We start from the raw sequence: 27114 nt of genomic DNA, 5'->3' as shown, positions 1-27114 counted from the left end.
TGCACACCATAGCCACAGCAATTTACCACTAAGCCATCTGAGCTGCAGATATGTGATGTTTTCTCAAACATATCATGCAGCACAGTCATTCAACAGTAGGGAAAATGCATTTATGTATATATATATACATATATATATATATATATATATATATATATATATATATATATATATATATATATATATATATATATATATATATATATATATATATATATAAAGAACAACAAAACCAAAACTCCATGAACTCAAACAGGTAAACGCTAGGAGCCAAGCAGTCCAAGAGTGGGTAAAACCACACAATAATACGTGAAGATATAAGTTTTTAACGTATCACAAGTTTAATATCACAAGACACATTTTCGTTTTACAAAAATAGGAAACCTCTTCAGAAAACAAATGTAAAAATGTCACTAAAACCTTTTAAAGTTTTAAAAGGTTCTGCCCAGAGGCAGTACAGTGCTATTAACCAATCAAAAGTACACACTGAATTAAAGGTACAAGCAACTGCGAGCACCTGAACAAACGAAGCAGGAAACTCAGATACATCATTAAATAAAATAAAATAAAATAAAAAGTGACGAATACATACTTAGTTGATAAATTTTAAAATATATTTCTGACTATTCTCGTGTTAGTCTATCCTCAAATGAGTGAAATACACAAAGTACAAATATTAGAACACAAACAACTCTGTTGGTTAATCAATATGTAACTAGCCTAAACAGTGTATTTGTGTTAGACTAATTGAAACTATATACTAGTTTGCAAGAACATATTAAAATGGTTATAATTAATTATCTTAAAACGCTCCTCAGTTTTAACAGACAAGAGATGTTGCAATTGTCGTTCAAACCGGGGACACAAAAAGCATGCAAGAGAAGTTGCCACTCCAGTTCCCGACACTCTAATTGAATAGAAGTTGGGCCACCTCTAATATCATATCCTACCTGATCTATAGCTAGAAACTTAAAACAGTGGTCTGGATTAACATTAATGTGTTTAGCTAGTGCATTGTCGCACTTATTTTTCGAGATAGCGTAAATATGCTCATAAATCCTATCTCGAAGCCTGTGATTGGTCTTTCCCACGTAAAAAGCGTTACAATTTTTACACGTAGCTAAGTACATTAAGCTTTTTGAGTTGCAATCAAGTTTATACTTGATAAAGTATTTCCTGTTAGCTAACTCAAAGTGGTTACTTCTTGTAACATGTTGGCACATACTACAGGCACCACAAGGGGGAAACACCATTGGATCTGTTATTGGACTTAAGTGATTTACGTTCCAAAAGGCCTTTCAGGTTCGGACCTCTCCTGTAGATAATGACTGGTGAAGAACCGATTTTCTCAATTAGTAAATTATCTTTAAATAGTAGGTGCCAGTTCTTGCGTAGCAGGAATTTAATCTGCTCGCTATCATTGTTAAATGAAGTGATGAAACTATGCTTATATTGTTGAAATGTGCCTATAGGTGTCGTGTCAGAGCTTACTCTATTATCTAAACAAGAATTAATAAGACTTCCCAGAGAATGAAAGTCGCTGTTTTCCTCAACCACTGGGGCCAGTGTTGTTGAAAAACTACCGGTACCAGACAAACTAGGAATAAGTGAACCTAGCTCTCGCTTTGTCCTTACTTCCAAAATTAACTCTTGTACAAGATGAGAAGGATAACCCACTATAACCCATATTCGTCACTTTTTATTTTATTTTATTTTATTTAATGATGTATCTAAGTTTCCTGCTTCATTTGTTCAGGTGCTCGCAGTTGCTTGTACCTTTAATTCAGTGTGTACTTTTGATTGGTTAATAGCACTGTACTGCCTCTGGGCGGAACCTTTTAAAACTTTAAAAGGTTTTAGTGACATTTTTACATTTGTTTTCTGAATAAGTTTCCTATTTTTCTGAAACAAAAACGTGTCTTGTGATATTAAACTTGCGATACGTTAAAAACTTATATCTTCACCTATTATTGTGCAGTTTTACCGACTCTTGGACTGCTTGGCTCCTATCCTTTACCTGTTTGAGTTCACAGAGTTTTGGTTTCGTTGTTCTTTGTTCTTGGTTTGTTTACAATGGCGACGGGAGTTTCTTGTAGCCCTAAGAGTCCTAACCTATTCGGTACGGGTAACCAAGCAGAAATGTCACAACTGACTACAATTTTGTGTTCATTAAACCAGAGTATTGACACATTAACCAACCGTTTGGACATAGCTGATAAGAACTTTAATGGAATTGTTTCTAGGTGTCATGTAAATCCAGTTCTGTACAATTCACAAAACGACCATCCGTTGAACAGTGTAGTCAGTGAACAGGCAGGACCGAGTTCCAGTCCACTGCCATTTCCTTTGGGACAACCTGTTCAGCAACTTGAGTCTCGTCCTGCCATTTCAGCTTCTAACAACCAAGAAGATGGTTTAGAGCTTATTGGCGTTCCATCGTTCCTTGAATGGGTGAACAACATTGGTCGTCTAACTACAGGTTTCACCCCTAACATGGGTCAACCGGCCTCTTCATCTCTTTCTTCACCAGTGAGTACGCAGATTATTTCTGACAAGCTAAAACTTTTAGACTCTAAACTGTTGAAAGTTAAGAAATTGCAACTCGAGGTTATTTATTTCAACCAATGTTTAGAAGAAAAGTTAGTTCCTAAAGGGTTACGTTACCATCAGTTACCAACAGGGTTGATACCTGAGTCCTTCTTTCATAAAGAGTTACTCAACCTTTTTAACTCTTTTGGCTTTTCCATTATGCAATGTATGATTAAACATTATTCTGCTCAAATTGAGTGTATGACTGTTGAACTCGACGAACTTGACAAGGACATTAAATCTCATGCCGATTTTTCTAGGTACAAATTCAATCACTTACTGGACAAACTCAAAATAAATAAAATTAAGAAACTAAACAGAGATCGTTTAGATTACTCTAATGGGTCGGTGTACCCTAAACCACAAACTGCTCAAATTTGGAACAGTAGAAATCTTACTAATGGTTTCGAGAACTCAAATTCTTCTAACAACCTAGATAGTACTAATGAAATTAATGTTAGAACATTGACCAACAATGTCCAAGATTCTGAACCTTTAAGGCGTAGTGAGAGGCTTTAGTCTATTAATAATAACAACAACAGTAACAACAAGAAGAACACCTGCCAGCCTGTACATAATGTCAACCCACATGTACAACAACAGGTTTTTTACCAAGGTGCCAAACCCAAGAATCTACCGAAACCACAGAGGTCCCAAAACCAGAAGAAGAAGTCATGGAATACCAGGAGGAAGAGATGATCGACTTCGACCCATCTTTTGATTCCACTAAGCCGATTATTTTGAAAAACAGTAATGGTGACTTTAACATTTACAATTTTTCATCTATTCGTATTAATTCAGACTTAGTGGAACTGTTAGCAAAAGGTAACACCTTTGTCCCCAGTTTAAACATGAACTTAGCTAAGACCCTTATGGATTTGAAATGTTATGTTAGGAAACTAAATCTCTCTTTCCTGTTGGGTAACCATGACACTCCTCATGTTTTATTCAAGCCTTTAAGTACATTTAACCCACCACTACACCCTTTATTACATATTTATGAGAGTGTTTGTGAACTTGACATAAGAAGTATCGTGTACACACATAAGTCAAGGCACTATTTCAAACTTCACAATACTAGTCTTGAATAACATGAATTGAACTTGATTAGATCTAGTATGGTACGGTGTGTTAAGCCAGACAAAGGAGGAGGCTTAGTCATTTTTAACACTAGCGATTACATTAATAGAATGGAGGTGCTTTTCGATAATCCCGCTTATGCTAAAGCATCTCTTAATGAATACAACGTAGCGTCGAAAAGAGTAAAAAGTTACTTATTTATTGAATCCAAAATTGATCTGGACACTTACAACTTTATTAACATTCTGTTCCCAAAGTTACCTATCATGTTTGGAATTCAAAAATCCACAAGAATATTTTAAATCCACCAATGAGGCCTCTCATAGATGGTAGAACATCTTTAACATACCCTTGTGCTAAACTGGTAGATTCAATTCTACAAAAATATTTGAAAAAGATACCACAAATCTGTAAAGTCTCATGGTCCCTTTTAGAGAACCTGAACAACTTAGTTATAGACCATCACTCTAACTTTTTGACCATTGACGTCGTAGATTTATTTACCTCCATTCCTCATATGGAAGCGACTGAATGGGTCAATTTAATTTTGAAACATATGGATGCGTCCAATAACGATATTTATGGTGTTTCAGAACTATTGGATATTATCCTCACTAATAACTTTTTTACCTTCAACAACCAGTTTTTCTTGCAGAAACAAGGGGTAGCAATGGGCCCCCCCTGTGGAACAAGTTTGGCTAATTTGTTTGTCACCTATTGGGAAAAACGTTTCATACTAGATAAACCAGAAATATCTAAACTTTTGGTTTACTACACAAGATTTCTGGATGACATATTTGTCATTTTTAGAGGCAACAGCAAAGAAGCTGACAGGTTTATTGAATATCTCAACTCCACTACTCCATTTCTTAAATTTACATACCAATTTGGTACAAATTACATTGACTATTTGGAAGTCAAACTAACTAGAGTTCCTAACAACAAACTACGCTCCACTATTTATAGGAAGTCAACATAATGTAACTCTTTTTTACATTTTTCCAGTTCACACCCTTTTAAACAGAAATGCTCCATTGTAAAAGGCCAACTAGTTAGAGCAGCTAGGATGTGTTCTACAGACAATGACTTCTTAGGAGAATGTGATCTACTAGAGAGCATGTTTGTGAGTAGGGGTTATCCTTCTCAACTTGTATAAGAGTTAATTTTGGAAGTAAGGACAAAGCGAGAGCTAGGTTCACTTATTCCTATTTTGTCTGGTACCGGTAGTTTTTCAACAACACTGGCCCCAGTGGTTGAGGAAAACAGCGACTTTCATTCTCTGGGAAGTCTTATTAATTCTTGTTTAGATAATAGAGTAAGCTCTGACATGACACCTATAGGCACAGTTCAACAATATAGGCATAGTTTCATCACTTCATTTAACAATGATAGCGAGCAGATTAAATTCCTGCTACGCAAGAACTGGCACCTACTTTTTAAAGATAATTTACTAATTGAGAAAATCGGTTCTTCACCAGTCATTATCTACAGGAGAGGTCCGAACCTGAAAGGCCTTTTGGAACATAAATCACTTAAGTCCAATAACAGATCCAATGGTGTTTCCCCTTGTGGTGCATGCAGTATGTGCCAACATGTTACAAGAAGTAACCACTTTGAGTTAGCTAACAGGAAATACTTTATCAAGTATAAACTTGATTGCAACTCAAAAAGCTTAGTGTACTTAGCTACGTGTAAAAATTGTAACGCTTTTTACGTGGGAAAGACCAATCGCAGACTTCAAGATAGGATTTATGAGCATATTTACGCTATCTCGAAAAATAAGTGCGACAATGCACTAGCTAAACACTTTAATGTTAATCCAGACCACTGTTTTAAGTTTCTAGCTATAGATCAGGTAGGATATGATATTAGAGGTGGCCCAACATCTATTCAATTAGAGTGTCGGGAATTGGAGTGGCAACTTCTCTTGAATGCTTTTTGTGTCCCCGGTTTGAATGACAATTGCAACATCTCTTGTCTGTTAAAACTGAGGAGCGTTTTAAGATAATTAATTATAACCATTTTAATATGTTCTTGCAAACTACTATATAGTTTCAATTAGTGTAACACAAATACACTGTTTAGGCTAGTTACATATTGATTAACCAACAGAGTTGTTTGTGTTCTAATATTTGTACTTTGCGTATTTCACTCATTTGAGGATAGACTAACACGAGAATAGTCAGAAATATATTTTAAAATTTATCAACTAAGTATGTATTCGTCACTTTTTATTTTATTTTATTTTATTTAATGATGTATCTGAGTTTCCTGCTTCACTTGTTCAGGTGCTCGCAGTTGCTTGTACCTTTAATTCAGTGTGTACATTTGATAGGTTAATAGCACTGTACTGCCTGTGGGCAGAACCTTTTAAAACTTTAAAAGGTTTTAGTGACATTTTTACATTTGTTTTCTGAAGAGGTTTCCTATTTTTGTGAAACAAAAACGTGTCTTGTGATATTAAACTTGTGATACGTTAAAAACTTATATCTTCATGTATTATTGTGTGGTTTTACCCACTCTTGGACTGCTTGGCTCCTATCGTTTACATATATATATATATATATATATATATATATATATATATATAGGTAAATGCATATATATATATATATATATATGTGTGTGTGTGTGTATGTATATATGTAGGCATACATGTAATATATATATATATATATATATATATATATATATATATATATATATAGAGAGAGAGAGAGAGAGAGAGTACATTCAGACATCGGATCGACACTCTGTACCTCCTTCCTCCACAGTTGAACTGTTCTGCCTTGCTACAAAACAGAGGATCACATGTGGAAAAAGCCTAACATTGGGGGGGATATAGGGACAGATCGTAGATATGCCTATTACAAACTATGAAGTTTGTGCATGACACATTTCACATTACCATGACTGTTCTAAAGGTGGTGCAGTCTGAAACTAATGTGTCTTTCATGACTTCATTACTTCCACCTTTAACTATTTTCCTGACTAATATAGATGTTTGGAGGAACAGAACAAACACTATGATGGCTTAAATCTTGACAATATATGCAGATCTGCACAATTGACAGGTATGGCCCACTGCCCACAGGGCCATATGCTATCTCCATAGCAGCTGTTCAGCAGGACATCATTATAGGAAGTCTTGATGGCACATATAAATCTTTCAGCATCATCTATCCCATTATTACAGACCAAGAACTACATTCAGTTATATGCTGACATGTTTTCCATACCTGTTTTATTATTGTGTTGTCTTCTGTGTACCAGTTGGATGTCTTCCTTGTTTGGTTTGTTTTTTATTTTTAGTAGTATTTTTGTTTTTTAGTATTATTTTTTTCTCTCTCTCTATCTCTGTCCACTACAGGGATCGAGCTGGTTTGAATAGGTTGCAGTTTGACTTTTGTAGGTGATGCTCATGATCAGGTGATTGCCTCTGCACCAATTGGTGTTCCCCACTTGCTAATTGCATGCAGCCAGCTGTGTATTACATCCAATGCACAATTTCATAGCAACCCACTACTATAAATGACTACATCACGTGGGCATTGTCTCTTTACCTTTCCTGTATGGAAGACATCCTTCCTGTGTGTGGGCAGTGGTGTTACAGACAGCAGGTAGCAATACCTCTTACAACAGGACTTGTGGACACAGGACAACTACATGTTTGTATAAGGTTCCAGACCTAGGAACAGTGTGTGAGTATTGCTGTTGTATGCATTGGATACTGCTAGTTTTACAGGGTTTGTGTGTACATGCTAGTTTTGCATGGAATGCAGTCTGTCTGCATAGCTCTCAACTTTGAGTCTATCCACATGATGGCCAGGGGACTGGCTGTTATGTTTTGTCTGTTCCCCACACAAGTCTTGTCCCTGACATATCACTGCCATTCTGTCGGTTGATTGCTATCAGTACATGGCAACATCTATTTGTGTTTCTGATTTCATATTCTAGAGTAAGGGTATGTTGCAACCAATCCTGTAACACCAGCAACTTTCACAGTGTATAACAGAAATATTTCAAATATGGCCCTGTGTTTCAGCCTCTGTACTCCACCTTTATACCAGGCTTTGTCCAGATGTCATGCAGTAAGAGGTTGATAGGTAATGGCCTATCATAATTTAGTGCTGATATTCCTGCTATCATTCCAGTGATGTTGTGGACTCCCACACAAATTGTGGGGTAGGGTCCATATATATGAGGGCTACAGCTGGACAAAACATTTGTGACCCTGTACAGTCCAGAGGTCAGTCTATGGAGAACACTGTTATGTGTGCTTGTAAGACATTTTATGGGGGAGGGGTATTAAATGTTTTTAACCTAGGCTGTTACAACATGTGAGGGATATCAGTAATAAGAAACATTAAGGTATATGGCTGTACATTTTCATATGTTTCACCATGAGAACAGTGGTGGGCTAGAGCTTACTGTCTTATTCTGTTTGTCAGTGTGATAGTGACATTTTAAGTTAAGCATTGTTATGTAACAGATGCATTTACATTGTGACAACTAATACTTTTCCCCCTAGGAGTTGAGTGCAGAGTGTAACTGGAGGCTGCTGAACTACATCTGTAATTATGTGTTGATTGATTCTTATCTTCAAGGCAAGTGTGTTATTTTACTGTTGTACTACTTGAAGACTTTAGCCTAGACAGCAAAGTATGTTATGTTTTGCAGATTACTGTATCATATGTTTTGTTTGAGAGTTGCATTAATCAGTTATTATGTATTTCAAACACCTAACAGCTATAAGAAATGGCATAAACAACTGAAATAGTACACAAACATTTCTATGTATGCAAACTTGTGTGTGGTATCCTATCATTTGAATTGTGTGTGGGTATATGTTTCATGCAATAATTCTCATTTGTAGGAAAGAATCAGACATTGGTCATATGAAAAGGTGATAACTGTAGGAATAATGGCTGTTTGATATGCTGTGCACTCTTTTATATATAGCTATAAGTATACTCTTTTTATATATAGCTATAAGTATTTATATATTTATATGTGTATGTATGTATGTATGTATGTGTGTGTGTCTGTATATATATATATATATATATATATATATATATATATATACACACACACACACACACACACACACACACACATATATATATATATATATATATATATATATATATATATATGCGTATGTGTGTGTGTGTATGTGTATCACTGGAATGTTTAGTGCTTCCTCATTGTACATTCCCTATGGTAGACTGACTGTTCTGCATGATATGTTAAAGAAATCATCCTGACATCTTACAGCTGAGATGGCTTACTGGTAGCTATCTTGTGCAGGGTATTAGGTTCAAGACTTGCAAGTGCTGCTTATTGTGTTGCCAGGCAGATCAGTACAGCTGTAGAGGAAGGGATAATGGCAATAATTTCAAGAGATCCATATTTTGGTCCCCTTCACCCTCATTAACAGTGTCTTTGGTCAGATGTTTTGCAGTGAGAGGTTCAGAGTGTGGATACAATGTGCGAATGCAATATGTGTGTATATATATATATATATATATATATATATATATATATATATATATATATATATATATATATATATGTATATATATATATATATATATATATATATATATATATATATATATATATATATACATGCCAGAACAATCCAGCACTCAAAATAAAAATTGAACAGCCATGGTGGAAAGAAGTTTATTAGGCTCGCCTGCCCAACACAAACACTTTTTTTTTTTTTTCTTTGTTTTTCATGGTGGAAAGAAATTTATTAGGCTCGCCTACCCAACACAAACACAGACCGGTATCCGGTTTCGCTCAAAGCATCATCAGTGTGCTACTTCATTGGGTGAAGCCCAGATTTAAATACTTAGTGCAGACATTCTATTTACAAAATTTAAAGAGGTACACACATTTTTAATAAATCCCTACCCATTGATACCTAAATACATAAAATGATGCAATTTGTTCACTAACATTAATGAACATTTACATTATTAAGAACTTATATTGTCACCAATATAAACAAAATATGTTTTGATACCATAACCAAAATACCAATAATAATAAAAAATAATAAATAAATCCCACCACCAACGGTACGACTAAACTAATACCATATCCAATAAGGCTAAAACAATAACTATTAATGTACTATAGTACCAAATTTATTATTACTGCCCATCTGAAATATGTTCACTTTTATCTAACCAACCAAATTATGCTGTCAGCATATTTGGTATAGGTTTCACCATAATAATATTTCATGATTTTCAGTTGGATATAACAAGTATAAATCTCAATATTGTAGTGCTACCTATATACACTTGTAATACCAAAGGTGACTATGTTATCTACTTATTTTACCAATGGTCATTCAGACCAGGTTTAAATAATGCCCCCTAATTCACTATCCACCTGCGTTCTTTCTGTGTGAGTATACGATGTTTGATTATTTCATTTGTTTCATGTGTTAATACCATATCCAAACCTATGAAAACAAAATGCGCTGTAGTATGAATCATTTTATGTTTATACAGAGCACTACGTGATCTCTGACACTTAATGTCACTTATATAAAGGGCAATTCTCTGCTTAAATGCACAAGAAGTCTGTCCCACATAAAAAGCCCTGCACTGGCAAACTGCCATATAAACCACTCATGAACTACTACATGTAATAAGATATTTAATGTCAAACACCTTCTTTGTGTTAACAGATGTAAAAGAGTTTGTTTTAGCCATCAATTTACAATATTTACATGTTCCACAATATGTACTACCAACTATATTTGTAAGTGGCTTAAGTATTTCAGGCTTACCCTTTTTGAAGGAAGAGAAATACTGTCCTAGACTTTTACCCTTTCTATATCCAAAATGGCACACTTCATCTACTAGATTGGTAAAAAAAGTATCAGAATGTAAAACATGCCAATGTCTGGCCAAAATATTTTTAATGCGAAAAGTGTTAGTACCATAAGTAGTTATGAATCTAACTGGTTGTATCCTTTCATTCTGATCTTTATCCAAACGTAATATGGGTCTGTCCATTTGGCTAGCCACCTTATGTGCATGGTTAACACAACTCTTTCAGTAACCTCTTCTTATAAACCTATCTTCCAGTTCCAGAGCCTGTTTCTCATACATACTGTTCTGTGAACAAATTCTTTTAAAGGAAAACAACAGGATATTAAAGCAGATTCCCCAACCTGCTGACTCTTCCAGTCCCTGTTCTTTGATAAAGCTTAAAAAAATCACCCTTGCAGCTTTAAAAAATAACCCACTCAACTGTTTTCTCTGTTCTGCTTCCTAGCTTTCCATACTGTTTTTGTTTCACTTTGCAAACCAACTTGAAAAACCTGTAGCTGGCTCTGAAATTATGATGTCACATCTGCCATCTGCTCTTGCTCTAGCTATCGGGATGTTTCCTCCCCCAAAGTGATGTAATCCCCGCCTGATTTGCATGCTGTATAAAAGTGTTCCTCCCACATTGTGATGTCAGACCTGCCTTACCCAGCCCACTCAACCTAATGAAATCCATGTGGTGTGTGGAACTCCTTTTCATTGTACGTGTATCCTGTCGACTGCATTTGTTTGAGGGACTACTGAAAAGTTTGGATTGCCTGCATTTTCATCTGCATTTTTTGCTTCATTGGTAAGATAAGTCTTCCTAGTGAATTAAAAATGTAATTCTACACACAGCCCCTGTTTGAATGCAATTCTAGCCCTATTTTGTGCTGCCTGATATAGTTTGACTCTCTTCTGAACAGGAATACTCTCTTCCCCCCTATGAGGATTCTGCTGCTGAAGAATCTATCCCTTCAGCCTCTCCTCCTGAGGATTATTCTTTTGGGGAAACCCTGCATACCATGAGGGAGCACTTCCACTGGGAGAGCCAAGACTACTCAGAATCTAAGAAAAGGCTCAGAGACTTTCCTTTACTACCTCAGCACAGGCCTCTTGCTATCTCCCCTGTTTTAGACATTGTAGATGATGTATTTTCAGAGTCCGGCCTGTCTCCTGACTCTTTACACCCTGCACCTGTTAAGCTAGACAGATACTACAGGGTTCCAGATTCACATAAATTTTTTTATAAAAACCCTGCTGCTGACCCAGAAATTATTTCTCAGGGTCCCAAAGGGGTCAAGGCTTCCACTGCAAAAAACCCTATCCCCTCTGATAGGGATTCAAGGGCACTGGACAGATGGGGGGAAAAAGGTTTACACTTCTGATACCTTGGCTGAGAGGGCTTTAAATTGTCAATTTCATATTCTTAAATATCAGCAATACTTAATGACACTGCTTAAACAGAAAATATTAACAAATTCTGAATGTGCAGAAAACAAGGAAATGCAGGATTTATTGCATGTAACTGAACAAGTGGGAAGGCATACTTTGCAATGTGGTTTTGATTCTCTGGAGGCCTCTTGCAGGGCCACTGTTACGGGTTCTGTCATTAGGAGCCATGCTTGGTTAAAGGAACAGAATCTGCCTGATCATGTTAAAGCAAAATTATTAGACGCTCCATTACAGCATGATGCTTTGGTGTTAAAGCAGAGGAGGTGTTGAAGAAAATGGAGGACAAAGCAAAATCTATGCAGACAGTTAAGGATTTCTTACAGGTGCAGCCACCCAGATTTAGCAGGAACTGGCCCACAAAGAATTGGTCCTTTCCAGTGTCAGACAGGCCACAATGAGACAGATACAGACACCCCAGAGGCAGATCCCAGCCTCAAGGCTCATACAGGCCTAAACAATGGGGTGCTTCTACCTCCAAAAGCAGAGAAGACAAATTACAGCTATACAGGAAACAGTCCCAATGACTTTCCTCTGGCAGCACCAAGCACTTATCTTTTGGCAGAACCCTTAGGGGGAAAACTAGCACTTTTTTCACAAAATTGGCACATGATCACCCAGGACAAATGGGTCTTGAATATAGTGTCTCAGGGCTACAGGTTCCATTTTCACACCCTGCCAAGGGCAAAAGGTATGCCAGACCTGCCATACAATCAATGGGCAGAGGCACAAAAGCAAGTTTCATCCCTCATGGACATGAGGGCCATTCAGCGAGTACCACAGCAAGAGCAGGGACAAGGAGTTTACTCGAGACTTTTCTTGGTACCCAGAAAGGACAAAGCCTGGAGACCAGTACTAGATCTGTCTATTCTAAACACATTTCTGAACATTCCAAAATTCAAAATGTTGACTCTGCAGCAGCTTCTGCCCATGCTGGGCAAGAAGGCTTGGATTGTAACTTTGGACCTAAAAGAGGTATACCTGCATGTCCCAATCAGATAATCTTGCAGAAGATACCTCAGATTCATAGCTGGCTCAATGCACTACCAATTCTCTGCACTGCCCTTTGGCTTATCTACTGCGCCCAGCATCTTCACAAAATGCCTGGCACCAGTAATTGCATTTTGCAGACAAAGAGGAATTCAAATATATACTTACTTGGACGACTGCCTTATTCAAGCAGAAAACAAGGGCATTCTGCTAAAGCATCTGGCATTTATAAAAAGATTACTAATTTGCCTAGGGTACACAATAAATGAAAATAAATCAAAACTAGTGCCCTCTCAAGAAATAATATTCCTGGGTGCAAGCTTAAATACAACTGCCCAGATGGCTTATCTCACGCCAGACAAACAAAGGCAACTGACTTCTTACTTCAAAATGTTGGCAACAAAGACCCAGTTATCTGCAAGAAAAATTCTGCAGGCTTTCGGCTTCATGGCATCCTGCATCCTGCTAATTCCATATGCCAGACTGCATATGAGGAAACTACAATGGTATCTAAAAAGTGTTTGGACTCAACATTGCCACAGACTGGAAACATTAATTACCCTCATTCCCTGCCTGAAACAGGAGTTTCGATGGTGGGCACAGGCCTGTCACCACAACAAGGGACAGCCATTCACTTTACCCACAGCCAGGCAGACACTAACAACAGATGCATCAGATTATGCCTGGGGGGCTCACATGGCAGAAAAATATATTCAGGGCACATGGCCTGCCAGCCAGATACATCTTCATATCAAATTTAAGCAATTCATGAATATGGTGTCAGCAGTATCGCAATTGGAAATGAACACTATTAAAGGAAGAACTGAAAGAACTACATCATTATACGTAGCATGGCAAAAAGTAACTGAAATACTGGAGAATAATGACTGCAGCAGATTATAATCAGGAAACAATTGTATAGAAAGTCAATTATATGTCAACAATAGACACCCTTGTAAATACTTTATTTTGGTTTTAATGTTTGATATCTGTTTAGAGGTTTTAGCCTACCTTTTTAAATAATTTGTAAATACTTCATTGTCATAAATAACCTGCATTCATGTTTTCTTGTTTTTAGAAATGAATAAAAATATTAAAAAAGAGATGCTAGCTGTTCAAAATGCCCTGACAGCTTTCAAGGATCTACTTCATCCAGGACAACTACTGATAAAGACAGACAATACTACAGTCATGTGGTACATAAACAAGCAGGGAGGCACACATTCCTACCCCCTCTGCAGACAAGCCATGACTTTGTGGGACACAGCATTGACTTATCCCCACGAGTGGAAACTGGATCCACAAGTCTTCAGCATGATAGCAAGGAAATGGGGATGCCCAGACAGAGATCTGTTTGCCTCCCCTCACAACTGTCAACTACAGAGATTCTGCACAAGGACTTATCACAAGCAAGCATGGAAAGTGGATGCCTTATCCTTCAGCTGGAAAAACCTAACAGTATATGCCTTTCCTCCACTGCCTCTCCTCCCCAAGGTACTCCTAAAGGTCAGACAAGAGAAGCCAAAAATGATACTGGCCATGCCAGCACTGGTACCCAATCCTAAAGAACTTGTCTCAAGGTCCAGCCTGGACATTGCCTCAAATTCCTCACTTACTGACCCAACAAAACAGTCAGATCCTGCACAGCCAACTCAGGACCTTAAATCTGGCAGCATGGTGGATAATGTAGCCATTCAGAACACTCCTCTCTCCAAAGCTGTGATGTATGTTATTTTGGAGGCCAGGAGGCCCAGTACCAGAAAATCTTATTCAGAAAAATGGAAGAGATTCTGTGCTTGGAACCAGGCACAAGGAATTGACACGTTTGTTGCAAACATTCCTCAGATTTTACAATACTTAACTGAAATGCTGGACAGAGGCATATCCTTTTCATCAATTAAGATCCATGCCTTTGCCATTTCAGCCCATTACAATACAGAACCACCTATCTTTTCTCATTCTTTAATAAGGCAGTACCTCAGAGGGGCCAAAAATATAAGACCTCCAAGGAGAGCACCAATACCTGCATGGGAATCAATTATGTCTTGGAAAAACTCACACTGCCTACTTTTGAGCCAGCCTCAACAGCTGATATAAAATGCTTATCCTGGAAAACAGCTCTGCTCCTAGCAATAACCTCTGCAAGATGAGTCTCGGAGTTACAGGCACTCATGGCTGTGGAACCTTTTATCATTTTCCATCCAGACAGGGTTTCTCTGAGGACAAACCCGACATTTATGCCTAAGGTGGTGTCCAGTGTGGCCCTTAACCAAACCATTCACTTGCCTACCTTTTATCCAAACCCACAGAACAAGGGTGAGAGACTTCTGCATTTTTTGGACATACACAGACAGCTACACTTCTACTTGGACAGAACTAAAGCTTTCAGAAAGACTGAGCAACTTTTAGTGGCATATGCTGCAGGATCACAAGGAAAGGCTATCTCAAAACAGACTATTTAAAAATGGATAGGCCATTGCATTTTTTTATGCTATTCACAGCATAGCAAATCAGTGCCTAAGGAGATTAGGCCACATTCAACCAGAGCAGCAGCCTTCCTCAGAGGAGTACCAACCAAAGACATCTTAGAGGCTGCAACTTGGAGTTCGGTGCACACCTTTACAAAGCACTACCACTTACCTCTCAACTCTAAATCCAGAGCAGGCTTTGCCACTGCAGTTCTGCATGGCCTCATAGCCTCTCCTAATCCTATTTAGCCCTAGCCACCCATCCTCAGCTTTGGGATTCAACCCAAGAGTAATGACTGCAACAGTGAAACACGATGAACATAGTACAGTTGTGTACCTACCATAAATGTAGATGTTCGAGTGTATTCACTGTTGCAGTCCAGGTTACCCTCCCACCATCCCCCTTTCTTTTGCTGGGTCTTATCTGTACTTCTCTATTCTATACAACCTATGTGGTGTATTTGCTTGTAGATGAAGGAAATATGTGTGTGTGTGTGTGTGTGTGTGTGTGTGTGTGTGTGTGTGTGTGTGTGTGTGTGTGTGTATGTGTGTGTGAATGCAAGCAAGGGGCAAGTGTGTGTGTGTGAATGCAAGCAAGGGGCAAGTGTGTTTGTGTTTGTGTGTGTGTGTGTGTGTGTGTGTGTGTGTGTGTGTGTGTGTGTGTGTGTGTGTGTGTGTGTGTGTGAATGCAAGCAAGGGGCAAGTGTGTGTGTGTGTGTGTGTGTGTGTGTGTGTGTGTGTGTGTGTGTGTGTGTGTGTGTGTGTGTGTGTGTGTGTGCAAGCAAGGGGCAAGTGTGTGTGTATGTGTGTGTGTGTGTGTGTGAATGCAAACAAGAGGCAAGTGTGTGTGTGTGTGTGTGTGTGTGTGTGAATGTGTGTGTGTGTGTGTGTGTGTGTGTGTGTGTGTGTGTGTGTGTATGAATGCTTACTAAGCTGGGCATTAATCCCTACGTCACTCGATGGGTTGCCAACTGGCTTACTGACAGAACCCATGCTGTAAAAGTAGCCCACTCCAAATCCAGCTTCTGACAAGTCAGAGTACCTCAGGTGTCAGTCCTGGGACCGCTCTTGTTTGGCATCTACTTCTCTGAAGTACAGGCCAACACTAAGGGATTCTGGCTAACAAAGTTCACAGATGACTGCAAACTGGGAGCCACTATTGAATCCCCAAATGTTGTGGATACTGTAGAAAAGGGCCTTACAGAAACAGATGCTTGGTGCCAGAGCCATGGGCTCAAGCTCAGTGCCAAGAAATGTATAGTTATCCCCTTTGGGAAAAAACATGTACCCATTCTGGGACATGCTACACTTAAAATAAATCCCAATTCCTCAGAGCTACATGCTCCAGGGATCTAAACCTTGTCATCACAATAAACAAATGCTGGAGGGATAGGTTCCTGACTCAGAGACTGCCCAGACTCTGGAATAGACTGCCCATACATGTCAAGCAGACCGCCTTTTTGGCCCTCTTCAAACGGAACATTGATGATTGGATGGGAGAAAGAAATTAACCCCGGGGATCACGTCACTCACCCTGCTAGACAGGGGTCCAGGGTAGAAAATAGTGTGGAAGTAATAGCCAGGGAATTGTTATGGCTAGGCTTGTATAAGCCCTAGGGCCAATAGCCTAGTACCAACCTATGAACCTATAGTTAACAGACTGCTATCAGAAGGAAGAAGCCCTTGGGTCATTTTAGCTGTTGCCAAACAAACATTGTGTCTGTGTGATAAGGGGCAAGTGTGTGCACATCTGTGTGATAAGGGACAAGTGTGTGCACGTTTGTGTGATAAAGGGCACTCTGCCAGTATCTGCTGAATTTTACAAAACCACTTTTATCTCTAAAGCTGTCCCAGCACAATCTGGTAGTTAGATGTAACTTTAAATACACTATACTGGTATGTTCTTCATATAATGAATTGATAAAGTCTGTTTTGTGATTTATGATTTAGTGTTGAATTGTCACTTAATTCCATTATGTACTGGTGTGCCTTTGCTGGGTAATTTTTTCCCTGTGGTTGTGGAACTGTGTAGTTATAAAGACAGGAAGAATTTGATTGTTCCCAGGTGGTGTGGGCATGGTTGCTTAACCCTCCCCTCAAAACCGTAACACCTTTAGTTTTGCATCCATGTTTGGATAGATTTGGATTAGGGTGATTGCAGTTTATAGGTCTCCTTTTTGCTGGGATTTATGTAAGACCCCTAAAGTAGGAAGGATGAAAGTTTAAAAATAAAACATCTTTCATGAAAGGTCTGAGGTGGAAGATTGTGTATGTGGTTATGCTGATAAGAACTGAAAATTCCTGTATTAACACTAATGTACAGTAGACAGTTTATTGTACTGTGCTGTAGAAGCTGAATCTGTGGACAGGTTTACTGGGCTGTGTAAAGTAGGGCTCACTAGTGTTGGATTAAAGTACTTTAATAATGTTGTAGGTGGAAAACTGTTCAATGGGTGCATTTCATGTACAATTTGAATGGAGCGGCTTGATGTGTAAAATCTGTATAGGCATGTGTTTCTGTTTCTGTCTGCACAGCCAAAGTACATAATTACTCGTGTATTCCTCGGACGAACCCTGGGGTCATTCTTGGTGTTGCCAAACAAACTTGTGGTTATGTGTGTGAAAGGGTGAGTGTGTGAGTTGAGGGAGTGTGGTGTGTGAGCTGAGTGAGTGTGGTGTGTAAGTTGAGTGAGTGCGTGAGTTGAGTGAGTGTGGGGGGTGAGTGTGGGGGGTGAGTGAGGATGGGTGAGTGAGGGTGGGTGAGTGAGGGTGGTGCGTGGGTGGGTGAATGTGGGGAGTGAGTGTGGGTGAGTAAGTGTGGGTGAGTGAGTGTGGTGAGTGAGTGAGTGGGTAAGTATGTGGTGGGTGAGCGAGTGTGGTGGGTAAGCGAGTGGATGAGTGTGGTGAATTGGTGAGTGTGGTGGGTGGTGAGTGAGTATAGTGAGTAAGTACAGGTGGATGGTGAGCGAGTGTAGGTGGGTGGTGAGTGAGGGTGGTGAGTGAGTGTAGTGAGTGGGTGTGGGTGGTGAGTGTGGGTGGGTGAGTGAGTGTGGGTGGGTGAGTGAGTGAGTGAGTGTGGATGGGTGGGTGAGTGTGGTGGGTGAGTGAGCAGTTGAGTGTAGGTGAGTGGTTGAGTGTGGGTGAGTGAGTTGGTGTGGGTGAGTGTGGTTGGTGAGTGGTTGAGTGTGGGTGGGTGAATTGAATGTGGGTGAATGAGTGAGGGTGGTGAGTGAGTGTGGGTGGGTGAGTGAGTGTGGTGAGGGTGGTGGGTGTTGAGTGAGTATGGGTGAGTGAATGTGGGAGAGTGAGTGAAGTGTGGTGGGTGAGGGTGAGTGTGGTGAGTGAGTGTGGTGAGTGAGTGTGGGTGGGTGAGTGAGTTGAATGTGGGTGGCTGAGTGTGGTTGGTGAGTGAGTGTGAGTGGGTGAGTGAGTGTGGTGAGTGTGGTGGGTGGTGAGTGAGTGTGGGTGAGTGAATGTGGGTGAGTGAGTTTTGGTGGATGAGGTTGTGTGGTGAGTGAGTGTGGGTGGTGAGTGTGGGTGGATGAGTGAGTTGAATGTGGGTGAGCGTGAGTGAGTGTGGATGAGTGAGGTGTCTGAGTGAGTGGTGAGTGAGTGTGGTGAGTATGGTGTGTGAGTGTGGTACGTGGTGAGTGTGGTGGGCGGTGAGTGGTGAGTGAGTGTGGTGGGTGAGTGTGGTGCGTGTTGAGTGTGGTGGGTGGTGAGTGAGTGTGAGCGAGTGAGTATGGTGGGTGAGTGAGTGAGTTGAGTGTGGGTGAGTGTGGTGAAGTGAGTGGGTGAGTGTGGTGAGTGAGTGAGTGTGGGTGAATGAGTGAGCGTGGGTGAGTTTCATTTCTGGATGTAATTTCTAAATTTTGTAAACTTTGTTTTTGTATTGTCATATTGCTTTACATTGCCCTACCGATATGTGACAAAGTACAGGCAGAAGCACAGTAACAGCTGCTAAAACTAAGAGCATAAATTTGCAATAACCATGCATATACATTAATTGCATGTTTTTACATAAGAAGCAGATGTCTGTCACAATTAATTGACAACACTACATCAGATTACAAGAAGTATGTAATAACGTAATTTTATGTAATTTAATGTAAATTTAATGTAACCGGATTTTTTAAATTATGTCTTAAAAAAGCATGTTGGTGCTGTCATGCAAGTCTGTGAAATATTTCATGTTTATAGTGTGTCATTTGTTAGCTATTTAATCAAACGGGAAGGAAAAATAAGTGGGAGTTTGATGCTTTGCAAAACTGTGATTATTCCCAGTGCTATGTAGCTTGGTTCTAAATTTGACAGGAGGAGTGCAACAAAAAAAGTGTCCCACTGTAAGGAGGGAAAGGCTGACAAGAAAATAATACATTACTCTGGTCACCTGCTGTGAGCTGTCAATCACATGCAGATAATGGGTCAAATTACCCTTAGCTCTTTGACAGCTAGGGAAGGTAGGTGTGAAGTGGGAGGGGAGATGCCTTGAAGAACTAGATTTCAGCCTTCACAAAAGAAAGCAAGTTAGCATTTCTAAGAAATAAAAGCAATAAAATGCACTTTTCAGTTCTGTTCTGTAGCATTTGCACTGCTTGTGTTTGAAATAGTCATTGAAAAAGGATAACATTTTAACCAAAAGTAGGGGACTTTAAGACAGCAGTGAATGCCTGTTAAGTCAATGAAGTGACAGCAGCTTAAGGGAAAACGTGGCAGATCTGATGCAATTTTTTTGGAGACAAACAATGCATTCTGGGATACTTAGAGGCAGAGTAAACAGTCTGAATTATTTCAAAATGCCAGCCCCCATGTGGTCAGAGTCAGAAATTGCTTATAAAAATATCTAAAAAGCTCTAAATAGTCCCAGAGTGCTGTTAAAATATAGGAAACACCAAACCATGATGAAATAAATATGTTTTTTGAGTCTGAGGGTGCGGTTGTCCTTTAACTCTCTGAAACTGAGATCCTGGTATATTGTGGATTGTGTGGGGGGATGACAACTGCTGGTGTGCAAAAATGCATTTTTGGAGAAAGGTTTTCTATACAAATCAGTATTCAAAAATCCTTCATTAGATTTATAAACCTTAACATCCAAATATTCAACCTGCAGTGGATCAATACCACCCGTGAATTTGATACCATATAAATTTAAATTTAGATATTCTACAAATTTCTGCCACTCCAACTGGTCGCCCCCCCCCACACAACCCAACAATCATCCAGGTATCTTCTCCACATAATAAGTTCTTTTTTAATGGTAATTGGGGCAATATATATATATATATATATATATATATATATATATATATATATATATATATATTGCGCTTCTAAAAACCCCATGAACAGATCAGCATAGGTGGGGGCAAAAGTGGCCCCCATTGCCGTACCCTTTACCTGTAAATACCACTGTTTATGAAACATAAAAGCATTATGTTCCAATACCAATCTAAGTAGATGAATTAAAAATTCTCCTTCCTGCTCATTATATAAGCCTGAATGCATCATCCAAAATTCAACTGCTGTTATACCACCTGTATGTGGAATGCTGGTATACAGCGATTGAACATCAAGGGTCCCCAAATAATCATTAGCTGAGACTTGTACATCATCTACCAATGATAAAAACTGTTTAGTATCTCGAATCCTTGCTGTAATTAAATCTAAAAGTTTTTTTAGTTTATATTCAAGATATTCTGAAAGGGGTTCAGTCAATGAACCCCGACCAGCCACTATGGCGCGCCCTGGTGGTTTATAGGTTCATAGGTTCATAGGTTTATACTAGGCTATCTGCCCTAAGGCATTTATAAGCCTAGCCCAAATTTTTGCGGCTTACGCCACCCCTTATATGAAAAAATACTGTGCCCATTAGTTTGTTGTGCCTCTGTCCAGCAGTGACACAGAGATGATTCCTGGGATAAACCTACGATCTCCCATCCACAGGTCAAGATTTCTCTTGAACAGAGCCAGCGAGGTGCTCTGCCTCACATGGACCGGGATTTTATTCCACAGCATAGGGAGTCTCTGAGTGATAAATCTATCCCTCCAGCATGTCCTATTTATATCCGTGCTAAGGTTTAAGCCGCTTGCTCTAGTGGTTTTGGTGGATTTGGATTTTTTGAGGTGGAGCATGTCCATTAATTCCGGGTTGGACATGGCCTTGTATGTCAGGCACATGTCACCTCTGAGCAGACGGTATGCAACTGAATAGAGCTGGAGTTTCTTCAATCTGGCAGCATATGACAGATTTTGGAGTCCCTTTATCCTTTTGGTGAGGAACTTTTGGGGTCTCTCCAATTGCTGCAGATGTCGGGTGCGATACATCCCGAATGGGGCATTGTACTCGATCATTGGTCTGATAAGTGAAGAGTACAGGGAACAATGACCTCACTAGATCTGGATGTGAATCCCTTCATGATCAGGTGGGCAATGTAGAAGGTCTTTCTAACCACTTTAGCAATGTGAGTGTCAAAAGAAAGGCCACTGTCAACCTGGGTCCCGAGGTCCCTGATAACCTCTTCTGTGCTTAGTGGATTGCCACCTATATGGTAGCTTAGGGTTACCTTGTTTTTCCCGAAGGGTATGACTATACATTTTTTGGCGTTTAACTTCAGGCCATGGCTCTGGCACCAGCTATCTGTTTCCGTGAGTCCCTTCTGAAGGATATCCATGTCCGATGCACTTTCCACTATGGCTGCCAGTTTGCAGTCGTCTGCAAACTTTGTCAGCCAAAGTCCTCCCATGTTGCCCTGTACTTCTGAGAAGTAGATGCCGAACAATAGGGGGCCAAGGACCGAGCCCTGTGGGACACCGCTTGTGACCGGCTTGGAGTCTGACATAGCGCCAGCAACTCTAACCCTGTGGGTTCTGTCCTTAAGCCAGTTTGCAACCCATCTTGTGACATATGGGTTTACATTTAAGCTGGTAAGTTTTTCTACAATACCCGAGTGGGGTATTGTGTCGAAACCTTTGCAAGGTCAAGGTAGGCTGTATGGACTGCCTTTCCCTCATCAATGGCCTTGGTGACTGTTTCGAAGAAGTCGACCAAGTTCAAAAGGCATGATTTGCCCTTGACGAAGCCAAACTGGGTCGGGTCCAATGTCTGCAACTCCCCTATATCTTTGTTTATGAGCTCCATTATGATCCTCTCCATAGCTTTGCAGACTAGACTTGTTAAGCTTATGGGGCGGTAATTACCAGGGTCTGTAGAGGCACTGCCTTTGTGGAGTAGGACCACAGTTGCCGTATGCCACTCCTTGGGCACGTATCCTGTGGTAAGGCTGAGATTAAACAGCTGCCTTATGTGCGGGTTTAATTCCTCATTTAGCTCGTGTAGCACACAGCCGGGGACACCATCCGGTCCCATTGATGCTGTGTTTTAGCTTTAGAGAGCAGCTTTCACCTGCGCATTTGAGATGTCTGGGAGGCTACACTCTGCTGGGATAGTTATCTCTCCTTTAGGGGGGGAGAGGGGGTGAAGTTTGCACTGAACCTGTCTGCCAGTATGTTGGCAATGTCTGTGGGTTCAGTGATTTTTGTATCATTTTGGACTAATTCTGAGCATATCTGGGAGTTTCCACCCAGGTTCCTAACATAGCTGAAAAAGGCCTTATGATTGTCATTTGAATCCATGGCAATTTTTCTCTCAAAATTGGCCTTAGTTGATTTTATGAGTGCTCGTATTTTTTTACTAATAATGATCAGGGGTGACTTCCCTTTTATGGATTTTGTTCTAGCATGTAATAGCTTTCTCCTCTTATTGTAAAGTTTGTTAATGGCTGGGGTCCACCAGACTGGATGTTTGCCCTTTGTGGAAAGAGTCTTGGTTTTATTTGGGATTGCTTGATCCATGCAGTCCTGGAGGTGTTCATAGAAGGCATTTGTAAGGGCTTCCACAGCTTGGGTTGTGGTTTCCAAAGGCTCAGGGGCCTTGAAGGATACCACACCAGGCTTGAGTAGTGTGAAGTTTGCTTTAGAGAAGTTCTTCACTGTGGTCTTTTTTGTTTGGGGTGGGGGCGGGATGTGGATTTCCAGTGAGATTAGCTTATGATCAGATCTCACCAATGAGGGATATACTTCCGGTGTGGAGCATTTTGTCCCCATGTTTGTGATAATGAGATCTAGTATATTTTCTCCTCTCGTGGGAACAGTGACTAGCTGTTCCATGACATTTGAATTTATGAACTCCAGGAACCATTGGGCTAGAAAGTTAGGGCTTGAGTAATGTTCCCAGTCTATATTCGGGTAGTTGAAGTCACCCAATATGATGGTGTTTGGAGATACATTTATACCCTCCAGTGTCTTCAGGAAGGCTGTGTGGGGTTCCTGAGTTTGAGAGGGTGGCCTGTAGCATGCTACAATTTGTAGAGCAGTTTTGCCTATGGTTAGTTGCACCTGGATGGTTTCAAGCTTAGATGCGTTGCCACCAACCTGGAGGTGTGGGTATCCTTTATGAATATGGATACACCCCCTCCTTTTGTGGTGTGGTCCGGGTTTTGGGGCTGGAACGCATGATATGAGGTAAAACCTAATAGTGCCGGGGTGCTCTCAGGAGCCTTGAACCAAGTTTCAGTTACAGCACAGACATCGATGTTCTCCATACATCCTTTTAAGGTAATTGCAAAGATAGGTAATGTATGTAAGATTTAGTGTAGTGTTAGATGTAGGTTTTTTTAAGGGTATGTATGTGTGTTATTTATTTTGTTTGGGTGTATGTCTATAGGGAAGTGTGTGATAGTTATGGACCTTAGGGTTAGGGAGTGGTTAAGGATAGTGCATAGGATAGTGTATAGATAGTTGTGTATGTGAGAACATTTGTTATCAAGTCTTTTATGTATTTTGGGAACCATGTAAAATATTGTGCAACTGGATGTTCGACTTGCAGTTGTCCCTTAAGATTGGGGGTAATAATTCCTTGTTCAGTAGCTTGTTCTAAAAACTTATCTATAACAATTTTATGTTCCAATGTGGGATCATGACTCAATGGTAAATAAAACTGTGTATCAGACAACTGCCAATGTGCCTCTTGTATATATTGTGCTCTCGAACCGCATCAAACCGCATTGTGCAAAGTATGTAAACCTCGAACGTCCAAAACCATGAATTCCGAAATGTTGATTTGTTTTGGTTGGCCCATCTGTGGTATAGCTCCGTAAGGTAAGTGTGTGATAGATAGGACTTTAGGGTTAGGATTTGGGTTAAGGTAATTGCAAAGATAGGTAATGTATGTAAGATTTAGTGTAGTGGTAGATGTAGGTTTTTTTAAGGGTATGTATGTGTGTTATTTATTTTGTTTGGGTGTATGTCTATAGGGAAGTGTGTGATAGTTACGGACCTTAGGGTTAGGGAGTGGTTAAGGATAGTGCATAGATAGTTGTGTATGTGAGGTTAGTGTAGTGTTGGAAGTAGGGTTTTGTTAAATGTATGTATGTGGATTATTTATTTTGTTTGGGTGTATGTCTGTAGGGTTTGTTTAGTGTATGTATGCGGTTTATTTATTTTGTTTGGGTAGGTACTAAGTAGCGGGTGGTGGGGTTGGCCGACTATGATAGTTAGATATTTTATTTTTCACGGTTTAGTATGCTCGGGATTTTCGCTGTTCTGAGGTATAGGGTTCGATATTTAGGTATTTGCGTAAAGGGGTTTTCGCTCAACTGATATAGACCCCATACATCTACATATATAAATACATTTTCCCCTACTATTGAATGACTGTGCTGCAAGATATGTTTGAGAAAACATGATGCTTCTGTACAGCCCAAATGGCTAAGTGGTAAAGTGCTGTGGCTATGGTGTGCAGGGTCCTGGGTTCAAGACGTGCAAGGGCTGATTATTTTGTTGCTGGGCAGAACAAGGACTGTTGGATACAGCGTGATTAAGGCACTTTTAAGCAGTTGTAAGCGGGTTTGCATGAGTTTGTGCAGCGGTAAGCAATGCTAACTTCCAGTTAATTATGCTTACAGACAGCCTGAAAGTGTTTAATCTGTGTAGGCATTGCTTAGCGCTTTGCAAACAGGCTTAATCCTGCTTACTACTTCTTAAAAGTGCTTAATCCCACTTACCCCATACTAATTTCTTTAAAAGAAAAAAAGGGGTGATAGGAAAGTGTGAAAAAGGGGGCATGCAGAGGGAAAGACAATAGAGAAAGTAGCTAGGGATGTTCAGGACAGGTGTAGGAAAGGTCCATAGCTGTCCATTCTTCTACAGCAACAACTGTGCATATATATATTGAATTTGGAGGTAGATTTGGACACTCAAACCCCTGAGAGAGGGGTGAGGACAACAATAATGTGTTGTGAAGCCAATTAGACCAGATTACATGTGTCCAGTGGACACATGTGCAAAATGGACAGCTATGTATGGGACAAAATATTTTTGGGGGATCAGCTTGCCCTTTTTTTTTTAAGGTGAGAGTGGGATGTTAGGGAAGGATAGTGGGTATATTTCGGGAGGTAGGTTGGGCAGGAAGAGAGACAAGACAGACAAGACAGAATGCAGGGGTGGTATAGGACATGTGGGGGGTAAACACCTTGGATGGGGAGGGGTGTTTGGAAATCAGAAGCCCATAAGCCCCCAAATGGAAACAGTAGAACTGAGGTCCCCACTTAGGGGTGGTCACCACTGCACCTTCACAGCTCCAAAGGTGGCTGTGTGGGGGCTGAGCAGAAGGAGCAGGCTGACCCTCTAAATGCACTATGTGGCCCTCAAGCTGGTGTAGCAGATCTCCAAACTCCCTTTGAAGCTCACTATGCACCAATCCCCGGGCCTGACTTCAGGTGACAGGATCCTGTCTGGGCCTGCTCCCGGGGGGACGAGCCCCATCTCTTGAGGTGGTTCCACCCAAAGGTGGTGAAGGACCATTGGATGAGGAGGTTCCAGGGTGGGCCCCAGACATGCTGGGGCCCGGTGCCATGGCTAGATGAGGTGGGAGAGGTGGGTCCACTGGGACCATCCTTCCCAAACGTGCCATGGTGTTGCAGTTTTATAAAATATGTGGGTTAGTAACAGTCAACACAATCCAGGAGTAGTTATAACAGCATGCATAGATATTCCCATTAACCCAAAACACCAGATTTGGAACAGTTGCATAGCAAATAGAACACATGCATATATGGAACCACAGTGGCCAATACAATGGGATGCAGGTTACATTGATAGCATCAGGCCACCAATGATAGTATTTCAACATGGAACATTAATAGAAACACATTTCAATATTTATTGAACAATAGGACATATGTCCTAACAGTAGGTTTGGTGTAAACATACCCATTGATTTGTGTATTTAGATTATTGTTGCAGATATGGTGGGGGGGGGGAATGTCAATTAACAACTTATATATCCTTGTAGTAATCACAACTTTAATGATCATTGCTTTAATCATTAATGTACAGGTATTATTAGAATACCCTATGGTCTTGGTTTGGGCAGTGGTATGTTTGTACACAGTGTATACGTCAACTGTCTTATAGCTAAATTCTACATCTCTTACCTGGTAGACCTGTGGAGGGAATGTGTTAACACTACCTGATTGTTCTACACATATTCCCAGATTCTGAGTTAATAGTATGCACATACCTCTCAATATCTTAATGCACACACTCTGGACAGACTTTGAAACCATGGTGGTACAAATAGGGACATATTTTAAATATTGCTCTCATAAACTTGGAGAGTTGCTAGAGTGACAGGATTTGTT

The sequence above is a fragment of the Protopterus annectens genome, chromosome 12.part0 (genome assembly GCF_019279795.1).
Source record: "Protopterus annectens isolate FY-2018-M chromosome 12.part0, PAN1.0, whole genome shotgun sequence".
NCBI classification, from domain to species: domain Eukaryota; kingdom Metazoa; phylum Chordata; order Ceratodontiformes; family Protopteridae; genus Protopterus; species Protopterus annectens.
This window is presented reverse-complemented; position numbering follows the sequence as displayed.